At 42.5% G+C, this 22,900-nt stretch overlaps 1 protein-coding gene across 8 annotated transcripts in view; it reads right to left on the bottom strand.

The window, feature by feature from the left end:
• USP9X (ubiquitin specific peptidase 9 X-linked) overlaps window positions 1-21,975 on the bottom strand; it is a 152,936-nt gene extending 130,961 nt beyond the window's left edge. For 4 of the 8 annotated variants that reach the window (XM_015127219.3, XM_077988006.1, XM_077988005.1 and 1 more), the window contains exon 1: window positions 21,695-21,975. The gene's annotated coding sequence lies outside the window, so the exon portion shown is untranslated. Of the gene's footprint in view, window positions 1-20,667; window positions 21,335-21,694 lie in introns of those variants that run through there. The other 4 variants (XM_015127218.3, XM_015127221.3, XM_015127220.3 and 1 more) reach the window with 1 other exon arrangement.
• Window positions 21,976-22,900: the final 925 nt, after the last annotated feature.

Below are 22,900 nucleotides of genomic sequence, written 5' to 3'. Positions count from 1 at the left end.
ATTATGCAAAATTATAAGAAAACAGTATGACTGCATATTTCTCCTTTCTCTTAACTCATTTAAAATGCGTTGTTTAAAACAACACGTGTATAATTCATTGTTGAGCCTATTACATATAGAAATGTTTTCCAGTAACAACATGAATTAACGTGAAATGCATCAAAGATCTAAATTAAGGTAAAAAACTATAGAACTGTTAGAATACATGGGGGCATATCTTAATGACCTAGGATTTGGCAATGGATTCTAACAGGTACAACACCAAAAGCAGGAGCAACAAAATAAATAGATAAATGGGGCTTTATCAAAATTTTAAAATTTCTGTGCTCCAAAGAACACTATAAACAGTGAAAAAACAACCCACAGCCCACAAATTACAAGAAAAATATTTTCAAATAATGTGTCCAGTAAGGGACTTGTATCTAGAATACACAAAGAATTCATACAACTCAATAATAACAAAAAGACAACCCAATTGAAAAATGGGCAAAGGATCTGAATGTGTAAGACATACAAATGGTCAATAAGCATACGAAAAGATACTCAGTATCATTAGCCATCAGGGAAATGCAAACCAAAACCACAATGAGATATCACCAGGATGGCTATAATCAAAAAGGCAGAAAATACAAGTGATAGCAAGGATAAGGGGAGAAACTGGAACCCTTGTGCATTGCTGGAAGAAATGTAAAATGGTGCAGTCACTGTGGAAAACGTATGGTGATTCCTCAAAAAATTAAACACAGAATTGGCCGGGCACGGTGGCTCATGCCTGTAATCCCAGCACTTTGGGAGGTCGAGGTGGGTGGATCACGAGGTCAGGAGTTCAAGACCAGCCTGGCCAAGATGGTGAAATCCCGTCTCTACTAAAAATACAAAAATCAGCCGGGCACGGTGGCGGGATCCCAGCTACTTGGGAGGTTGAGGCAGGAGAATAGCTTGAACCAGGACTGCAGAGGTTGCAGTGAGCTAAGATGGAGCCACTGCACCCCACACTGGGTGACAAGAGTGAGACTCTGTCTCAAAAAATAAAAATAAAATAAAGTTAAACACAGAATTTACATATGATACATACAGCAAACCCACTTCTGGGTATACATTCAAAAGAACTGAAAGGGACTTAAACAAATACTTGTACATCCATGTTCATAGCAGCATTAGTCACAATAGCCAAAATGTGGAAGCACATGTATCTGTTTGGCAGATGAATGTGTCAATAAAATAGATATACAAACAATGGAAAATTATCCAGCTTTAGAAAGGAAGGAAATTTTGACATGCTACAACATAGATGAACCTTGAGGGCACTATGTTAACTGAAATAAAGCAGTCACAAAAGGACAAATATTTTATGATTCCACTTATGACATACCTAGAGTCATCAAATTCACAAAGTAGAATACTGGTTGCCACTTTTCCCCCAACACATTAATGTTTTGTACCCACAAGTAACAGAAGCTGAATGCAGCATGGGGTTGGGGGTTATAGGTCTGAACCAGATGCTCATCACCACCACCCCCTACCCCCTTGCATTCTTCTTCTTGGCTTAGTCTGGCCACATGCTCTGTCTCAGAAGTATGTATGCAGTTCCATCTGATATTTATACATCTTAGCCTTGTCTCCCTAACTCAGTCACCCCAATCCTCCCCCTTATACCTGCCCCCCCTTCCATCAAGCTATCCTTTTTCAAGTACTGTATTTATTGTAGTTTGTCAGAAATTCAGGATCTTTAAAACTGCTATTTTACTGGCATTGTTGTTTTGTTAGTGCTCTAATTATAAAGTAACGCAGCTTTAGAGTGATCAGTTTACTCTTAATCCCATTTTTCCCTATACACATTGTTAGTTTTTGGTACCTGATTTTTGCAGACTATGAGGTTGTCGGCAATGCATATACTGCAACATAGCAGACAGGTCAACAATAGATGATTAGTTCTAACTCCAGGTATCTTTTTTTTTTCTCTCTCTCTCAAAATGGCTAATACCTCCAGAGACTGTTGAAAAGCTTTAATAGAATGCATGTGAAGTACCAGACACACAGAGGGACCCAGTAAAGAGTAGGTGTTTTAACAAGTGCTGGTTATTCCTCTCTTTAAATGCTGATTATTATCCCCTTTTGACAATTCTTATCTTTGAACCTTCAGAGGGTCCCTATAAATATAATCTCTAGATCAGCCCAGAGGAAAATTATTCTCCCAACTATAAATAATCAGAATTTTCTGCTCCTGGCATACATACTACAATTGCTTAGGTTGATTTTTAAATACATGAACAGCCTCAACACTTTTACTGATACAGCTGTTATTCCATTGCATTAACACAGGATCCTACCACATTTTAAAATTATTTTGTCCTATTTTTTAAAAAGTAAATTTCAAGTTAAAGGTTTAGGCCGCGTGAAGTGGCTCACACCTGTAATTCCAACACTTTGGGAGGCCGAGGTGGGCAGATCACTTGAGCCCAGGACTTGCCCAGCACACCAGCCTGGGCAATATGGCAAAATCCTCCTCTACAAAAAAATACAAAAATTAGCTGGGCGTGGCGGCATACACCTGTAGTCCCAACTACTGGGGATGCTGAGGCGGGAGGATGACTTAAGCCTTGGAGTTCAAGGCTATAGTGAGCCATGATCGCACCACTGCACTTCAGCCCGGGTGACAGAGCGAGAACCTGTCTCAAAAAAGGGGGAATGGGGGTGGTATCTTACCCTCTAGAAGACAATTCATAGCATAATATTCCTATCAGATTTTGTGTTGGCTCTAAAGAAAATTTGACAGTAGGGAAAATTAAACTAATAATGAGATAAAATTATGTGGTACTATACAACTTACTAATTATCTGTTGAGTGAAAGAATGAACAAATGAACGACCCTTTTAGGTAGAAACATAAATATATTTCCCATTTCATAAATAAAGAAATAACCTAGTAAATAGAGAATTGCAGTCCCAGTTCCAGTCATCTAATGCCAAATGCTAGGTTTCTATCAATAATATTAAGTAAGCTGGCTCAAGCTTGCAAATTCTGGTTCTACCATAACAGAATTTTCAAAAACTAATCACTCTTTATTTCAATGTTGCTTAAATAAATGCAGAAATGAAATTAGGATTAAATTCCTTATGCTTACTGCTCTTATAACTAAAACCAAAATAAATTTATAAACAAAATACAAATAAAACTATTAAAATAACATGACAGATGGCAGTGTATTACTGAATGCTAAGGCATGGGTTCGAGTTTTGCCTGGCTATACCACCATCATATGTTCCTACTTCTACCTGAATGATTACACTACTCTATACACATAGTGTCCTGTGGCATCATTTGCCCTTGGCACCATCATATTATTCATGTGTTAGGTCTGCCTCTGTTGTTCTCATTAACCCACAAATCTAATGTTACAACTAAGCAAGGCAATAAAAACACAAAGCTAACGTAAGTACTGAAATGATGTTAACAGTTCTTGATTATGAGGCATTCATCTGGATAATCCAAAATGCATATACTAATGTTGAAGAATATCATCAAAATGAAAAAACTTATTTTAAAAAGAAAACACCTGTTTTTAACTCCTTTTATTAATCGTTACAAAGGCTGTGAAGTTCCAATAAATCCCAGTCCCTAAATCAGCCAATAGGTGAGCTATGTTGACTTAATATTAGACATAAGTCACATAAAATGTTACAGAATGCGGGTAGGCCTAACTATCAATCTACTCTGTTGAAACAACAGGTTAAGATAAACTCAAAGTTAGGCCAGGCGTGGCGGCTCAAGCCTATAAACCCAGCACTTTGGGAGGCTAGGGCAGGCAGATCACCTGAGGTCAGGAGTTCAAGACCAGTCTGGCCAACATGGCGAAACCCTGTCTCTACTAAAAAATACAAAAATTAGCCAGGCGTGGTGGCGGGCACCTATAATCCCAGCTACTAGGGAGGCTGAAGCAGGGAGACTGCTTGAACCCAGGAGGTGGAGGTTGCAGTGAGCCAAGATTGCGCTACTGCACTCCAACCTGGGTGAGAGAGCAAGACTCCATCTCAAAAAAAAAAAAAAAAAAAAAAAGATAAATTCAAAGTTATCTGTTAACAGCTTTTTACCAATCTTTGTCAAAATTATCTAACTTTTCTAAGTTACTAACCCAATCATGAAATGCTGACCCAATATGCTGAAAACAAAGATCTCATTTCATTTATTCAACATTTTAGACAAGGCAGTATTAATAATTAACTTTTTTTTTTTTGAGACAGAGTCTCGTTCTGTCGCCCAGACTTGAGTGCGGGGCGTGATCTCAACTCACTGCAACCTCCACCTCCTGGGCTCAAGCAATTCTCGTGCCTCACCCTCTCAAGTTGCTGGGATTACAGGCGTGTGCCACTACACCCCGCTAATTAATTTTTTGTATTTTTAGTACAGACAGGTTTTCCCTATGTTGGCCAGGCTGGCCTTGAACTCCTGACCTCAAGTGATCTGCCCACCTTGGCCTCCCAAAGCGCTGGGATTACAGGCATGAGCCACTGCGCCCAGCCTAATAACTTTGTGTGTCTCCATTGGGTGTTCTTTTTGTCTGTATCTTCCAAAACTACATTGGTTAAGTCATAAATGTAAAGAATCTGAAAAAGCACACCAAAGAATTTCAAATTATTTTTAACTGATGAGATTATCATTATAAATTATATTTAAGTTTTTAAAAATAGCACCCTTGAGATCTAATTCACATACCATACAAATCGTCCATTTAAAGTGTACAAGTCAAAGGTTTTCAGTATATTCAGAGTTGCACAATTATCACCAAAATCAATCTCAGATTATTTTTTTCATTGCCCCCAAAAAGAAACTTCATACCATTAATAGCATTCTCCCTTCCCTCCAACCTCCCCTCGGCCCCATGCTAATCTATTTTGTCTCTATGAATTTGCCCATTCTGGACATTTCATACAAATGGTATCATATGGTATGAGGTCTTTTGTGACTGGTTTCTTTCACTTAAGCACGACGTTTTCAAAGTTCATCTAAGTTGCAGCACGTATCAGTACTTCATTTCTTTTCATTGACAGATAATATTCCATTATATATTTATGTATTCATCACTTGATGGACAATGGACATTTGGGTTGTTTCTGTAATAGTTTTATACACACAAATTCCATTAAGAAAGATCTGAGAAGAAGTATCTTCTAAAGTCATTATTTATTTTTTTTAACTTACTTTGAGACGGAGTCTCGCTCAGTCGCCCCAGGTTGGAGTGCAGTGGTACGATCTCTGTGCTCACTACAACCTCCACCTCCCGGGTCCAAGTGATTCTCCTGCCTCAGCCTCCTAAGTAGCTGGGACTACGGGCATGTGCCACCACACCCAGCTAATCCTTTTTTTTTTTTTTTGGATTTTTGGTAGAGATGGGGTTTCACCATATTGGCCAGGCTGCCCTCCAACTCCTGACCTCGTGATCCATCCGCCGGGGTGCTGAGATTACAGGCGTGAGCCACAGTGCCTGGCCGGCTCCTCTAAAGTCTTTATATCTTTGCAAAATTAATCCTAAAGATTCGAACACTCAAAATAACACCATGAGGGCTAATACTCAAAACAGAAAAATCTAAAGTGAAAGCTGTATCAAGTTACTGCAAATGAAATTTTCAAATACAACGTTAAAGCAAAAACGAAAACATTAAAAATTTAAAATGTAGTATATAAAAAACAAAAATATTTAAATTCAGTATGTGTTACCTTCTCCCCGTAATTATAGAGACACTATTATTAAACAAAGAGACCAGAGGTCAGCAATTTTTTGACAGAATATCACATATAAAATTAGAAGCACAACAGCTAAAAGCAAGGGATGCTCATCTTTAAAACAGGAGAGTTGGCCAGGTGCAGTGGCTCACGTCTGTAATCCCAGCACTTTGGGAGGCCGAAGCAGGTGGATCACCTGAGGTCAGGAGTTGGAGACAAGCCTGGCCAACATGGTGAAACCCCATCTCGACTAAAAATACAAAAATTAGCTGGGCGTGGTGGTGGGCACCTGTAATCCCAGCTACTCAGGAGGCTGAGGTAGGAGAATCGCTCGAACCCAGGAGGAAGAGGTTGCAGTGAGCCAAGATCGCGCCATTGCACTTCAGCCCAGGCAACAAGAGCGAAACTCCAACTCAAAAAAATTTTTTTTAATAAAAAATAAAATAAGAGAGTTGCATGCTAAAGACCCTTTTAGCTAGATTTTATGAAAGACCAAATAATACCTGTGTGCCGTTGGCAAATGCAAGACAGGAGGCAACATTAACAAGGAAAAAATGCTAATTAAAAAGGACGATTGAAAGAACTTATATGCAGTAGAGAGCTCATTTACTCAGACATTATGTAATGCAGTGGTTAACACTAAAGACTGAAGATAAACTGCCTTAGTTTGAATTCCTGTTCTACCACTTAACTAGGTGTACAAGCTGGGCAAGTTATTCAACCTCTGTGCCTTGGTTTCCTTATATATACAACAGAGACAGTAATATCTATCTACCTTTTAGAACTGTGAAGAATATAAAGAATGTACGCAGGTGAAGCAATTTCATAGATCCTCACACACAGGTATTAAGTGTTAGTGATTATTACCTGGGAGAAGTTTACAAAGTAGAGTAATAGTAAACTAAATTGAACTTATAATTTACAATAGAGCAGCACAATGTGACCACCAAGGAAAAAACATCTAAATTAGCCTGGGATATACTGAAATATGTAAGATGAAATGCTGTCTGGTTTTTGTGTCAAAATGGAAAGGGTAGGTAAAAAGAGACTAGCCATGAGTTGAAGCTGATTGATGGGCATATGGAAGTTTATCTACATCTATGTGTTTGATTTTTCCTTAATAAAAAGCTTGGAAAGGGAGTAAATTAGAAGAGGGTAGAGAGTATCTATTAAAGGCTTCTCAGAAGAGGGATTAGTCAAGCGTGTGCCACCATGCCTAGCTAATTTTTGTATTTTTAGTAGCGACGGGGTTTCACTATGTTCCTCAGGATGGTCTCGATCTCCTGATCTCGTGATCCACCTGCCTCGGCCTCCCAAAGTGCTGGGATTACAGGCGTGAGCCACCATGACCAGCCAATTAAGTTTTTTTTAAAAGCCTCGTTTCAGAAAATTCATTCAACGAGAGATTTTGAGCTACAAAAGATGTATTGGCCAAGCTTCAAATTTTATAGGTAAGCAAGAGTTAAACAGTAAAGTGACCAGTGAGCATGTGAAAGTATTCTAAACACTAGACACAAACACAAATTTAAGCCACCAGATATTCCTAAACTGCCACCAAGATGGCTAAAATTAGAAACACTGACTGATAATAATACTAAGTGTTGATAAGGAAGAGCAACACGACCTACTGCTAGTAGGAGTTAAAACTGGTAAAACTACTTGGGAAATCTGTTTGGCAGTATCTACTAAAGCTAAACACGTATGTATCCTATAAACCAGCAATTCCAATTCTGGATATGCAGCAAAAGACCACCAAAAGACATATACAAAAGTGTTCATGGTAACACTCTTTATATTGGTGAAAACACTGTGAACAATCTCAAATGTCAGCCAGACACAGAGGCTCACACCTGTAATCCCAGCACTCTGGGAGGCTGAGGCAGTAGGATCGCTGGAGCCCAGGACCTCGAGACCAGCCTGAGTAACATAGTGAGACTCTATCTCCATAAAAAAATAAAACCAATTATCTGGGCATTGTGGCATGTGGCCATGGTCCCAGGTACTCGAGAGGCAGAGGTGGGAGGAATCGCTAGAGCCTGGAAGGACAAGGCTGCAGTGAGCTGTGATCACACCACTGCACTCCAGTCTGAGTAATAGATCAAGACCCTGTTTCAAAACAACAAAAAAACCCCACCTCAATCCAACAGAATGGATAAATAAATCATGTATGTAATACAATACTATACAGTAATGAAAAAGACGAAGTTGGCTGGGCACGGTGGCTCATGCCTGTAATACCAGCACTTTGGGAGGCCGAGGCAGGCCGATCACCCGAGGTCAGCAGGTCGAGACCAGCCTGGCCGATGCGGCAAAACCCCATCTCTACTAAAAATACAAAAATTAGCTGGGTGTGGTGGCGGGCATCTGTAATCCCAGCTACTCGGGAGGCTGAAACAGGAGAATCGCTTGAACCCGGGAGGCAGAGGCTACAGTGAGCCAAGCTCGCGCCACTGCACTCCAGCCTGGGCAACACAGCAAGACTCCATCTCAAAAAAAAACAATAAAGAAAAAGACAAAGTTAGTGATCATGTGTTCAGCAAAAGCAGCCAGATACAAGAATATATAGTATATTACTCCATTTATCTGAAGTTTAAAAATTGGCATAACATTCATTAAAAGAGAGGTCAGGCCGGGCACAGTAGCTCACGCCTGTAATCCCTGCACTTTGTGAGGCCGAGGAGGCCAGATCACTTGAGGTCAGGAGTTCAAGACCAGCCTGGCCAACATGGCGAAACTCCTGTCTCTACTAAAAATACAAAAATTAGCCAGGCATGGTGGCAGGCACTTGTAGTCCCAGCTAGTCTGGAGGCTGAGGCAGGAGAATGGCGTGAACCCGGGAGGCGGAACTTGCAATGAGCCAAGATCGCGCCACTGCACTCCACCCTGGGCAACAGCGAGACTCCATCTCAAGAAAAAAAAAAAAATAAAAGAGGTCAGGGTATTTGGGATTTTATGGGGAGGAGGTAGAGGCATAAGGGAACCTTACAGGGTGCTGCAAATATTCTATATCTTGATCTGAATGACTACACAGATGTACGTATTTTCTAAAAATTTATCAAGCTATACAATCTAATATTTGTGCATTTTACTGTAAGTTATATATATTAGTTAAAGTAAAATTTAGAGTAGATAAGTCACTCAAAAGATAATATCACAACTTCTCTTGGCAGTCCAAGACACTGGTTCTCAAAGATCCCTGAGACCCTTTCAAGAGGTCAGAGTCAAAATTGTTTTCATAAGACTTTACTTGCAACTTTCACTGTCATTCTTTCTCAAGTGTACTATGGAGTTCTTCCAAAGGTTATATAATGTATTATATCGCAATAGATTGAAGGCAGGAGGAGGCAGAGAATCCAGTTGTCTTCTATTAAGCTAGATATGAGATTTGTAAAACATGTAAACTAATGCCTCTCTTCTCACTAATTTTTGTTCTGGAAAAGTTATTTTTCATAAAAATATTATCTACATTGACCTGCAGTGGGGTTTTGTTACTTTTAAAAGCATACACAACTTTATTAAATGTCTGTTTTCATTTCTAATACAGTAAATAATCAATGGCTGTAACCCCACATAAACAAAAGCTCTTTGGGGTCTTCAATAATTTAAGAGTATAAAAGCATCCTGAGAGCAAGAAGTTTGAGAACGACTCACCTAAGAAACACAATAAAAATAAGCTTCTTTTGCTAGTTCTCTTACAGTAATAAGAAATGAGGTATCAACATTTTCTCTGAAACCATCTGTGCCAGGTAAAAATCACTGTTACTGTATTTATCTGTGTATTTTCATCTTCAATTCAGAAAAAATAATTTTCCCCTAAATATTATTTCCCCTAGCAGGCTATACCACTTTTTAGCAACAGTTATGTTATTAAAGCTCAAGCTAGACTGCAGATGAAAACTTAACCAAACTTTAAGTTGCTCTGCCAACAAAGAAATTATACCCCTGGCTACAAAGTCTATGGTCCCTAAATTCACAGTACAAGCTGTGGGCCAAGCACAATTAACCCACAGGATTCTAAATAAAATAAAGCCCTTCAGACCACACAAAGGAGAAACAAGGGGGAGCAGACATTCAAGTTGTCGGATTGACAAGTAAATGGAGGAATATAACCAACTCCTAAACCCATTAACGTGTTTTTACCTTTTTTATTTTCCTTTACTTGACAATTTCTCTTCTCTAGACTACAGATTTTTCCACATCTCTAGGAATAAAGATAAAATTTAAGAACTTAAAAAAGTAGTAAACTCACCTCTTGTCCAACATCTTGGTTTTACAGAGTCATGAAGACCCAAGAGGTTAGCTAAGTGATTTAACACAGGGAGTTGGGTAAGTGGAACTAAAGCACAGCTCTTGACCAGGCTCACGCCTGTAATTCCAGCACTTTGGGGAACCAAGGCAAGCTGATCACCTGAGGTCAGGAGTTTGAGACCAGCCTGGCCAACACAGTGAAATCCCGTCTCTACAAAAAATTAAAAAATTAGCCGTGGGTGGTGGTGCCTGTAATCTCAGCTACTTGAGAGGCAGAGGCAGGAGAATCGCTTGAACCCGGGAAGCACACGTTGCAGTGAGCTGAGATCGCACCACTACACTCCAGCCTGGCCAGCAGAGTGAGACTCTGTCTCAAAAAATCAATAAAATAAAAAAATAAAACACAGATCTTGTGAATCCAAGTCCAGTACCCTTCCACTGACTACATTCTCACTTAAAATAAAGCTAACCTCCAAAATAGGAAGCAATGAAATCATTACAATTATTTAAACGATCAGATTATTCACCTATGTTTGTATGTCAAAGTATTTTAAGGCAACATAACATCTACACACACCAAGGAGAGGCTACAATTAATGCTCTCTGGATGCCAGAGTCTAAGCCCTTACGGGGGGGAGGAGGGTGTGGGGGGACGATGACACTTTTGCTTTGATAATTCACTGTTTAAGGAACCACATTGGGAGAGTAGTCATTCTGTAACCCAGATTCCTTTCTCTCGATGACCTTTCAACAGATCTCAACAGACAGCAGCTTTCAGTGAGGAAAGGGAATTGGGAGGTGGCAGGAAAAGTTGAAAGGGAAGACAATAGAGGTGTTCTGCTTTTTAGCTCAGTACTCCATTCTGCGGCAGAAAAGCCAAACTGAAATTAGCAGCACCTCCCTCATACCATGGGAGCACCCCATTGATCTCCTTCCTTTATTCCATTCCCTAATCATTATTTCTTATCTTTCACAAGGACGGTTAAAATACCATCTCAATCCCCCGAGACCCAACTCTCCAACATATCTGCCACGAATGCCACCAGAATTATCTTCTGAAAACAAATACAAATCTAATGTCTCCTTTCACTTAAACTTGAAAGTACATCTCTCATTACCTTAACAGTAAAAGGCAAATGTACTAACATGGCACTCAAGGTCACCCCTTGTGATTTTAGCTTCACGCAAACTACCTTTCAGTCCCATCTCCCATAACCCCTCCCCTCCCAGTATCTCTAGTGTTCCTTCCACACTCTCCTACTAGTTCTTACTCTGAAAACATTATACTTCCACACTTTCATTGCTCCATGTCAAATAATGGTTCTCAATGTTGCCCCTAGGGCACAACTGGCAAGGTCTGAAGACATGGGGGGGGGGCGGCTATACCATTGGCATCTTGTGGGTAGAAGCCAGGGCTGAGTAGGACAGCACCTCACAAAAAAGAATTATCTGGCCCAAACTGTCAATAGTGTCAAGGTTAAAAAACCCTGCTTCATCTCAAGTTGCTCCCCCTGCCCGGAAGTCCCTGCTCTAATCTAAATCTAAAGTACATCTTTGAGGACCTCATCCAATGCCAAACAATGATTTCTCCATCTCTCCTACTACACTTTTCACACCTCCATTTAATACAGCTGTAATTGCACTGTATAATTGTCTGGCTCACCATCTTCAGAGCCTTGAAAGTAGAGAATCATCTTCATATACCCTCTGGTGACTAAAATGGCACAGGTTGAGCATCCCTTATCTGAAAAATCTGGAATCCAAAACGCTCCAATATCTGAACTTTTTTTTTGTTTTTTGAGATGGAGTCTTGCTCTGTCACCCAGGCTGGATGGAGCACAGTACCGCGATCTGGGTTCACTGCAACCTCCACCTCCCGGGTTCAAGGGATTCTCCAGCCTCAGCCTCCTGAGCAGCTGGGATTACAGGTGCACACCACCACACCTAGCTCATTTTTATATTTTTAGTAGAGACGGCGGGGGGGGGTCTCACCATATTGGCCAGGCTGGTCTCAAACTCCTGACCTCAAGTGATCTGCCCACCTCAGCCTCCCACAGTGCTGGGATTACAGGGGTGAGCCACCGCACCTGGCCTCAAATTTCAGATTTTGAATTTTCACTCACCCACAAGTAATATTCCAAATATTCCAAAATCTGGGGGAAAAATTACAAAATCGGGCACACTTCTGATCCCAAACATTATGGATAAGGCATACTAACTCAATCCTTCCCATAATGCACCGAGGATAACAAAGCAATCCTCAGCTGACACTGACATGGCTCAGATAATGATATGCACTGACATCAGACAAGAAACACGCCGGGCATGGTGGCTCACACCTGTAATCCCAGCACTCTGGGAAGACGAGATGGGTGGATCACCTGAGGTCAGGAGTTCGAGACCGGCCTGGCCAAAATGGTGAAACCCCATCTCTACTAAAAATACAAAATTAGCCGGTATAGTGGCACCCACCTGTAATCCCAGCTACTCACGAGGTTGAGGCTGGAGAATCACTTGAACCCGGGAGGCGGAGGTTGCAGTGAGTCGAGATCATGCCATTGTACTCTAGCCTGGGCAACAACAGTGAAACTCTATTTCAAAAAAAAAAAGAAAAAAGAAATACACCCGTAGACACTACAGTAGGTTCCTACTCCAACACTCAGTCTGGCCCCACAACCCCTCTTGCCTCAGCTCAGCACACTCCAAGTCAACTCTTAAGAATCCTGGATAATTAATTATATCTACAAAGAACACAGTAAACAGATAATATACACACTAATTGAGTAAATGAGATTTTCTATATTTTCAAAAGTCTGGACATATGCTGTACATAGCCAGTATCCTTTCACATTCCCCAAAATGTGAGAGAAGTCAAAAATTTCAAAAACAGTCACATGTTTTTAGGGGATTTTCCCACTCACAGAGTACAGAAAATTTTATTTCTAATTATACCCTCACCTTTCAAATTCATTCATAAACTTCATCATATATTTGCCACACTTAATTCCTATTTCATTCTAATTATTTCATTCACTATTTGAACAAAGCCAACTAACCGAACCAACAAGCACAACTTAATCCAGTAAGGTTTAAGATTCATATCCCTAACCAGTTCCCTCTGTCTCAAGGATAGTTAAGACCTCCAGGTAGGCTGGGCATGATGGCTCACACCTGTAATCCCAGCACTTTGGGAGGCCGAGGCAGGCAGATCACCTGAGGTCAGGAGTTCAAGATCAGCCTGACCAAGATGGAGAAACCCCGTCTCTACTAAAAACACAAAATTAGCCGTGTGTGGTGGCGCATGACTGTAATCCCAGCTACTAGGGAGGCTGAGGCAGGAGAATCACTTGAACCCAGGAGGCGGAGGTTGCGGTGAGCCAAGATCGCGCCATTTATTTTTGTTTTCCACTCATTCTTATAAAAGGGCAAAATACACCTGAACTTGCACATAAACGCAAGATACTGCTGTACAAATACAGCAAAGCTGCTGAAACCAAACTATTCTCAGGCAATACCACCTTGCAATAGAAAGAAACCCTTTCATCAGCTAATGTACAGAAGTCTGAACCCAACTTAAGGAAAGGATTCAGAGTTGTTAACATATAGTGTATCAAATAGAAGGTCGAGCACAGTGGCTCAGGCCTATAATCCCAGCAACACTGGCAGGTCAAAACAGGAGGATCATCTGAGGCCAAGAGTTTGAGACCAGCCTGGGAAACACAGCAAAACCCGTTCTCTACCAAAAATTAACCAGGTGAGGTGGTGTAGGCCTGCAGTCCTACTTACTCGGTAGGCTGGAGTGCGAGGATGGCTTGAACCCAGGAATTCCAGGCTACAATAAGCTACGATTGTGCCACCACACTCCAGCCTGAGTGACAGCGAGACCCCCTCTTAAAAAAAAAAAAATCGCTGCTCTTAACTAGGGGCTGGCAAAATATGGTAACAGACCAATTCCAGCCTCCTGTTTTTGTACAGCTTGCAAGCTAAGAATGGATTTCACACAGAACATTTGTACTCAATTTGATGACAGGGAACACTCAACTTTACCCAATAAAGCAAAATACTGTATTACCTCCCCTCCACACACACACACCAAATTGTTTTTCTCATTAGACCTAAGTTATACATAACTGTATTTAATTATATTTTTTATTTCACCAATAAAAAATTTACCCAATGTCCTCAATTTTGCCTCTTAGCCCACGAATCCAAAGTATTTACTATGAGGCCCTTTACAGAAAAAGTTTACTGATCTCTGCTCTGAACTCCAGCGATGTTACCAAGCAGAGCAACCAAAACTTTGTACACTACATCTCGACCACAGAGAAAACACTGTTAGGCAGAAATGGGTCCAATACCATACGGTGACTTCCACGCTCTCTGGGGTCCAAGTTAATAATGAGCGGCCTTACTTAGGAGTTCTAAGTAACCAGTTAACAGAAAAGACCAGAAATGAGAGATGTAACCAACAGCCTCAATTTATAACTCTCAATAGCCACCAAAGTCAGCAGGAATAAAATGGACATAGTTTCACCACTCCCTTTTTCCTTTCCACCCAATTCACAGCCTCTGTAGAAGATGGGATCTAATATCCAAGATCACCAGCTCAAACTCATCCCAAGGAAAACAATTCCTTTGATTATGGTTGACTAACATGGGTCGAACATGTTCAAAGCTCACATGATTAATAAGAATAAACTATAGGGTGCCATAAAATGAAGATGCATCAATTCTGTACAAGAGGCTGGAGGTAGTGCAAGTTAAATACTGCCCCAGATTTTCCCATTCAGGTAATCAAATGGTTATTATAAACAGTATTATTCTAGGTGCTCTGTAATACACAAAGGTAAAGGACAGAATCCCTGACCTTATTATCCATTACCAGAGAGACAATTTAATGTTAATTTTATGAGTGACTACAGAGAATTTAATAATTAATGTGATTTGACAGATATAGAAATAGCTTCATAAAGAAGGTAGTCTATGGCATGCTATCTTGGTCAAGTTACTTCACCTTTCACCTCTTTGAGCTATTTTTCTCATCTGAAAAATGAAGGGTCTGACTAGAAAGAACTGAGATCTCTTCCAGGACTCCTCGTTGTAATGGGATTAGTAAGACAAATGACTCCAAGTAGTAAAAAGAATTAGAAAAAATAAGCAAAATAGCAAGAATATGATAAACTACGTTCATCCAACAGTTACTAAATGTCTGTATGCCAGGCACTTTCTAGGTGCTAAGGATATATCAGTGACTTAGAATGAAAGCCACTAACCTTAAAGATAGAATTTGAAGGACAAAACTAATCAAAACACCTAAACAAAGTAAATTAAATAGAAAAACACGCTGTGCAGAGGTAACAGAGCATCAATACAGCAAAGGAATGGCAGGAGTAAGGGGTGACACCAGAGTATGTAATTTCCAGTCAAAAATTAACAGCATCAGAAGTATAGCTATTCCTAAAGCCAGGATGCCAAGAATTTCAAAAGAACCTATTTCTACTATACCTGACATTTGGGCTCACTGGAGAAAATTGGAGTTCAGAATGAAATTCTATTTAAAGTGACAAAAAAATTCAATTGGCATATACCATAACAAAGTTTTTTTTTTTTTTTAATAACAACTTAATCCAATCTCTCCTATGAGGTACATAAAAGAATGCCAGAAAATTAGCACTAAAGACTTTAGAGATCAGCTAGTCCAGCCCACCTCACTTCACATGTTAGCTTCTAGACTACAGTAATATCTAGAACAGCGCCTAGCACATAGCAGATGCCCCATAAGTATTTGTGGAATGGATTAAAAAGGAAACAAATGTCTTAACAGATATTAATGTTTATAGTAAAGCTGGAACTGTAACACTGAGAAGGTGCTAAGTGACAATAAATTTGATATGTATGTGCAAATATACTGTATATATTACGTTTGAGTGTGGAATCCCTCTCTTCTAGTGTTTGAGCTTTTCACTGCATGTCTGTGTTTCAGTCCATAATTTTTGACTGTGTGACTAACAAAACGAAACTCAAGCAAGAGTACTACTGCCTAACGGTGGAACACATGCAAAGGGTCTCAGATCTCCCCTTTCCCTAAAAGGGATGGCAAAAAAACCCTGGTTACACATCAGACTCACCTGTAGAGCAAATATATATTTTGAAAAAGCTCCACAGATGATTGGTACACAGAGGTGGTAGAAAATCCTTGTTAGGCAGTGACTGAGAATAAAACTGAAAATCCATTTGCTGCCAAACATAAGGTATGTGTGTTTACACATGTTGAAGCCATCAAGATTTAGCATGGGTATGTTTGAAGAATAAATTTTAGGTAAGCGATCTCATCCTAACAATATACTTTTTCACAAGTTATTCCTTAAAAGTATATTACAATGGTCATCACTTTATAATCCACAATAACTAAATGATAAATTCAATGCCCAATATAGGTAAGTGTTAGAAGTTTTAAGTCTTTTTTCCTTATAACAATTACATCAACTTTTTTCATGATCCCTGGAGTCCCATTTTCTATGATATAATTTAACAAAAAGATCTTTGAGGAATCTTGTGTCACACTAAGAATGCTCATAGGGCCAGGCCCAGTGGCTCATGCCCGGAATCCTAACACTTTGGGAGGCCCAGGTGGGCAGATCGCTTGAGCCCAGGAGTTCAAGACCAGCTTGGGCAATATGGCAAAATCCCATCTCTATAAAAGACAAAAAAAAAAAAAAAAATACAAATAGCCAGGCACAGTGGCAAGCGCCTGTAGTCCCGGCTACTCAGGAGGCTAAGGTGAGAGGATCACCTGAGCCCAGGAGAGGTCGAGGCTGCAGTGAACCGTGACCACTCGAGCCTCGGTGACAGAGCGAGAATCTGTCTCCAAAAAAAAAAAAAAAAAAACCTCATAGATCCTGAACTCCTATAGGCTTCCCCGCTGCCATCCCCCCACCATGCAGAATTTGGTCCAATGGACCAAGTGGATTAAGAGACAGAAACTCCAAATAAATGTCTGGTACTGTTATTTCATTTGTTCCATAAAACAATTATACATCAATCCCAAAACAACACAAAATTCAAAACGCTTAATTAAAATCAAACCGATTTTGACTAAGACAAATAAAACTCTAAATTCTCAAACTGAGATAACAGAATTTCATGTGATACTAAATGGTCATTTATGAGATCATTTAAGTAAATTACTAGGAGACAAACGCATAGTTTCTACACCTTTTAGGAATGTTGTCTAATATTTTCTCATAAACTCACCAACTAAACTATCACCCTGAGCATGCTGGAAGATATATGGAAAGGGAGAAACCTATTTGCCATATAGCTTTTAACATATCCCTTGGGCAATCAAGATATTTATCAAATTGGAGACTATCTTGATAGTCTTAAAAACTAAACTATATCTAAACCTACTCTGGTACAAGAAACAAACCAAAAGCTCTAAATGCTTTTTTAAAAATAGCAATCAGTGTCATTTCACTAACATAGCACAGTAGTTGAAGCACCACTGGTTGAACCTGACAGACCTCAGACCCATCTCCGTAAGGCAATAAATGGAAAATGCTTAACAGTGCTGACACATAATTAACGCTCAAATGATAATCATGCTAATAACTGAAAACAATTGAGAAAAAAATCCATTTTCTTATTTATCCACTTGAAAGTTCTAACAAGATGATAAAAACAATAGCCCAGTGGTTTTCAACTCCCAAATGCATGTAAGAATCATCCACAATGCTTTTAAAATATACCTTTGCCCAGGCCCCATATCAGACCAATTAATCAGTCTCTGGGGGTGGAACCCAGGGATCAGTTTTTTTAATTGTTGTTCTTGTTTTTTAACCAGGCCCAGTGATTCTCATGTCCAGTCAGGGTTGAGGTCCAACGTATTAACTCTTTCCCAAATACTAACGTTAGACTCTATGTTAAAATAATACAAGAACTTAGCAATAAATAGGATGGCTTTCAAAAATACAGCTCCAAAAAGAACCAAATGAAAACTAAAATACGTTTTCTTCCCTTTTTGAAAAAAGAGAAAAACGATTCGAGACTCAGAAAACATACCTACAAGAGGGGAAACATAATGTAGGCTACCATAAAAAGTAATACGTTCTTTCAGAATAAAAACCAACTAACTCAATCTCAGGATAAGAGCCCCCTCACCTTCACTGCCCAAAAGACTTACAAAAACACTAACCCATTAACACACACTGCTAGATATTTCAAATAACGAATTCTTAAATCTGTTTTAAACAAAGATTGGTTTTAATACTAAAATTTTGAAACTAAAACGTTAGAAATTGATCTTATTAAATAAAAATAAGCTCAAAGACGCTTGTTGTGTGACCAACTAATCAAGAACTGGATGATTGGCAAATTCACGACAAACAACCATTTCAAAACCATAAGCTGCATTATATTACCACCATGTCAAAGAAAAATCTGAGAAGATAGCAAAGAAATCTCATATCTTAAGACATTAAAAACAAGACTCTGAAAGAAAAAAGATCTAAAATAAATCCTACTTGAGCATTCCATAGATAAAACATGAGAACTGGGAGGCTGAGGCGGGCGGATCACGAGGTCAGGAGATCGAGGCCATCCTGGCTAACACGGTGAAACCCCGTCTCTACTGAAAATACAAAAAATTAGCCGGGCGTGATGGCACGCGCGTGTAGTCCCAGCTACTCGGGAAGCTGAGGCAGGAGAATCCCTTGAACCCGGGAGGTGGACGTTGCAGTGAGCCGAGATCGTGCCACTGCACTCCAGCCAGGGCGACAGACAAAAAAAAACAAAAAAAAAAAACAAAAAAAAAACACCATGCGAACTATGGACTATGGAACACCAAACTAGAGACCCCAATAACCTGGTGAAAGGTAAAATATGCCCTTCAAAGTTCCTTCCTGAAGTAACTTCAGATTCACACATGTACTGTTGCTGGTGCTATTACTCCCTCCAGAAATTCTCAGAAACTACCAAGGTCAGCAAACAAAAGAAACATGAGAACGTTGATAACCAGAATTACAAGTTACACGTTCATGCAAAAAAAAAAAAAATACAAGAAAAGGGGTAGAGATAATTAATATAGTCCAAATGTCCTATTTTTAAATTAGAGAAAACAAAACAGTAAAATACCAAAGACATTTTGAGTTCACCTGTGGAACACCAATTCCAAATACTTCAAGCTTTCACTCCACCCAAACGCTGGAACGATAAAGTTTAAAGGGTTAAAGTTAGATGTATGACACAGCACATTAGTTTAAAAATTGAGAAAAAGAATGTTGACATTTTTTATATTTAATACATAATTCTTCAAGAATTTGAAGGCATTTGCTGAAACCAAAATGGCAGCCCAGCGAATTAGAAGACCAGCGAGATCTAAAGGAGAGTTTGTAGTCTCTATTTTTAAGTTCAAGTGTACTAACCAGCCAAGCTAGTCATGGTGAAGGAGTTACCTAAGGGTAATTAGCTCCGAGAGGGTTAAGTACCTGCTGGAAAGTTTCCTAATCAATGCACCCCAAATTATTCCCCTCAAAAGTGAAAGTATACATACGTTAGGTAGATTCAGGGACTCATGGGTTTCCAGGTAAAAGAGCGGCACACACACTTCTCTCGCCGAAAAATAAAGTATGAATAATCTATACCTACAACTTGCTTAAACTAAAAGACAATCTGAAACAATTATATACACCTGTAAACTACACCGTGTAAATTCAATTAACGTTATAACTATGGAACTTCCAAAAAATAACATGCTTAATTTAAGCAGGTTCTACTAGAAATTTTGCAAATTCTCGTGTAAGTTCTAGTCGCTACAGAAATCCACACAAATAATTGAAGAAGCCATCTATACACCTGCTCTATATAACTCTGTAACTTATTTCACAATGAATGAAAAATCAGCCATTTATCCAACCCTAAGCCTCACGTCACAAGAATCTGAAGATCTGATCACTAATAAACTCGCACATGCTAATATTTGCAGAAACAGTTAAAAATAGAAAGATAATAGGTCCAAGCTAGCTTGGAAGCGATTTCTGCACTCAAAAACCCCTTTCACGGCTTTGGCCCTCTGCAAATTAAGCGGGGTTAAGGAAGTGTAGGAGGCCGATAACCCAGCTCCGACTCCAGGAGCCCAGGGCCGGGGAGAAACTGCGGGTTATCGCGGGAGGGTGGGGGGAGGCGGACAAGTCGTCAGGCCTGATAGCCAGGCGTAGCCGAGGCCTAGCTCCCCGACTCCAAATCACTCCACCTCAGTAATGGCGTTTGGTGTCAAGTGGAACCAGACCGGGCAGGAAAGCGGCCGCCGGGCCGGGGGCGGCCAGCCCCCAAACCGACCCGGGCCCCGGGTGCGGACGGCGGGGGGGCTGCCCGCCACGCCCGGAGACTCCATCCTCCTACTCGGCCCCAGACAGGACGGGAAGGGGGAGGAGGGGGAGGGACGGAGCCGTCAGCCATTTTCCCTTACAGTCCAAAACACACAAGACACGCTCTCGGGACACCGGCTCCACACACAACACGGCCCCGCGCGCCCGCCCAGCCCGGGCCGGAGGAGGGGGAACGGGGAAGCCCCGGCCCGGCCGGCAGCCGCCGAGGGAAGAAGCTCACACACACGCACACCCCCCTCGCCCTCCTCCCCTCACCCACATCCAGCTGTTGGCCCCGGGAAGGCGCGTCGCCCCGGTGCAGCTGGCCACTCACCGCACGACACAGACGTCTTCTCAGAACCAGGGCACGTGGAGGCGGGAGGCAGCAGGCGACGCTGGGGCTCGGTCTCGGGACAAGACCTACCCTGGGTGCATCCCAGGCCCGTGGGTGACCGGCAACAAAGTGTATTGAAAGGCTGCGGCGGCCGGGCTCGGGGCTGAGGGCGTCTCAACCAAAAGGCTGCACACCCGGCGCCGGAACTCGCTTCTCGCCGCGCCCGCCTCCTCCTCCTCCTTGGCCGGCTACGGCCCTCTTCCCCCTTCTCCCCTCAGGCTGGGGCTCTCGCTGAGCTCAGACGGGCTCCGGGCGGTGCGTTTCTCCTGCGTCACCTCCTCCTGCTCCTCCTCCTGCAGCGACGGCTTCACCTTCCCCTAGTCGCCGCCTCTGTCCCCGTTCCGGGCCTGGTTGCTTTGCAACAGCTCTCTCCTAGCTCCCGGCGCCGACCCAAGCACCGGGCGCTAAGGCGGCCGCCTCCCGCGAGAGAGAGGCGGCGGCGGAGGGCTCCCGCGAGGCCCGGGAGCTGTGCAAGGCGGGGAGGGGCTCGGCGCGGCAGAGGCCCTGACGGGGCCGGGTGCGGAGAGGTTGCGGCTCCGGCGGCGGCGGAGACTAGCGTCCGCAGCCGCGGATGCCCGTCCTCGTCAATATGGCGGATCCGGCAAACCAAAAAAAAAAAAAAACCGCTCGGCCAGTGGCGGCGGCGGTAGCGGCGACGGCGGCGGCAGCAGCGGTGGCGGCGGCGGCGCAGACTCCCACTAGCCCCAGAGCCGCCCAAGACCCGAAGTTCTCCGCCCCCGTCAGACCCCGCCCCTCTCAGGCCCCTCCTTTCGGGCCTCCCCCTGCTCCTGCCCAGCCCCCTCCCGCTCAGCTGCCCCCTCTTCTCCCGCCTCCACCCCGGACCGTCAAGGCTGGGAGAGCAGCGCGAGCCGCCGAGGGGGCCGGGCTTGGGCGCGAGCCGCTGGGAACCCGGAGAGCTAGGGTGGGGGAGGGGAAGACAATGCGGTAAAGATTGTTCGCGCAGTACCGTTTCTTCCGGCTGGCCCCTTCAGGGTCGTGCTACCGCCAGAAATCCTGTTCCATGCCCCTCGGCTCAGGAGCGGGACGAGGGCAGAGGTGGCTCTAGGACCGAAGTTGGGGAAGGGAGGCCCGAAAAGATCTGGCACACCACGCCGGAGGGGCTGGGCGGCAGGGACTGGCGGGGTGTGCGGTCACGACGGGGTTAATCGCGTGAGCCGCAGCCGCGTCGCTCATAGTTTGACTCTGGCCGCTTGTTTTTGTTCCATTGTGAACCGTGGCCCCACCGACAAGAACCCGGATGATGACGTCACCGGCCTCCCCCTTTTCCGGGATCGTGGGGGGAGGGGCGCGGAAAGATGAGATCCCGAGACCACGCGCTGGGCTGTCGCCGCCGCGGTGCCTGGAGGTCCCGGCGGCGCAGCTGACCCGCGTCACGTGACGCACGAGCTGGCCGGGCCACTGGGCTGCGGGGGCGCGAGGTCCCGAGGGCCTGGCCACCTGCTTGGCGCCGATAGGGGGAAGGTGTGGCTATCTCCTGCAGCGGAAGGAGGGGGCGTGGGGAGTGAGGTCCTTTTCCCCACCCCGCGAGGGAGGTGCTCTGGGAAACACTTTCACACGATCGCGCAGCATCAGTACTTGAAAGCGTTTAGGCGTCCTCACAGCGTAACTGACGGGACTGACAACCTTGTTGGCTATAGGAGCCCTTCAAACAGACCAGGAAAGAAAAAAATTATAAAGTACCCCAGACGGCTTAGCGAATAGGCCGTACTTGATATGGCAAGATTAGCCTCCATTGCCAGATCATCAGCACGATTCGGTGTTAGAACCCGGAAGAAACTTATGAACCCATCCGCTGTGTCATGGACTATTTTCTACATGTTTATATTCCAAAGTGCAGGCGTAGGAAAAACTTAGGCTAATCTCAAATTAATGGGGTGCTTGGAACAATTCTATACAGTCTGCCTAGGATGCCCAAATGAAGAGGAAATTAACAGTTCCTAATTTACAGATTTCCTTTTGACTTAAAACTACCTGTGGACATCAAATGGCATGCAAAATCATAGTAAAACCTTACAAAACGAGATCTATTTTATAGAGAACAGGGTTGAATTTAGTTATGCTATGATTATATCAGTTTGTAATAAAAGACTGTTAAAAATGGAACCAAACTAATTTAGGTGACAGTGAAAGCAAGTTATTGGTATCTTAAATT

Source organism: Macaca mulatta, chromosome X, assembly GCF_049350105.2.
Source record: "Macaca mulatta isolate MMU2019108-1 chromosome X, T2T-MMU8v2.0, whole genome shotgun sequence".
Classification (NCBI taxonomy): Eukaryota; Metazoa; Chordata; class Mammalia; order Primates; family Cercopithecidae; genus Macaca; species Macaca mulatta.
The sequence above is the reverse complement of the archived record's forward strand: the minus strand, read 5'-3'. Positions and strand labels throughout refer to the sequence as shown.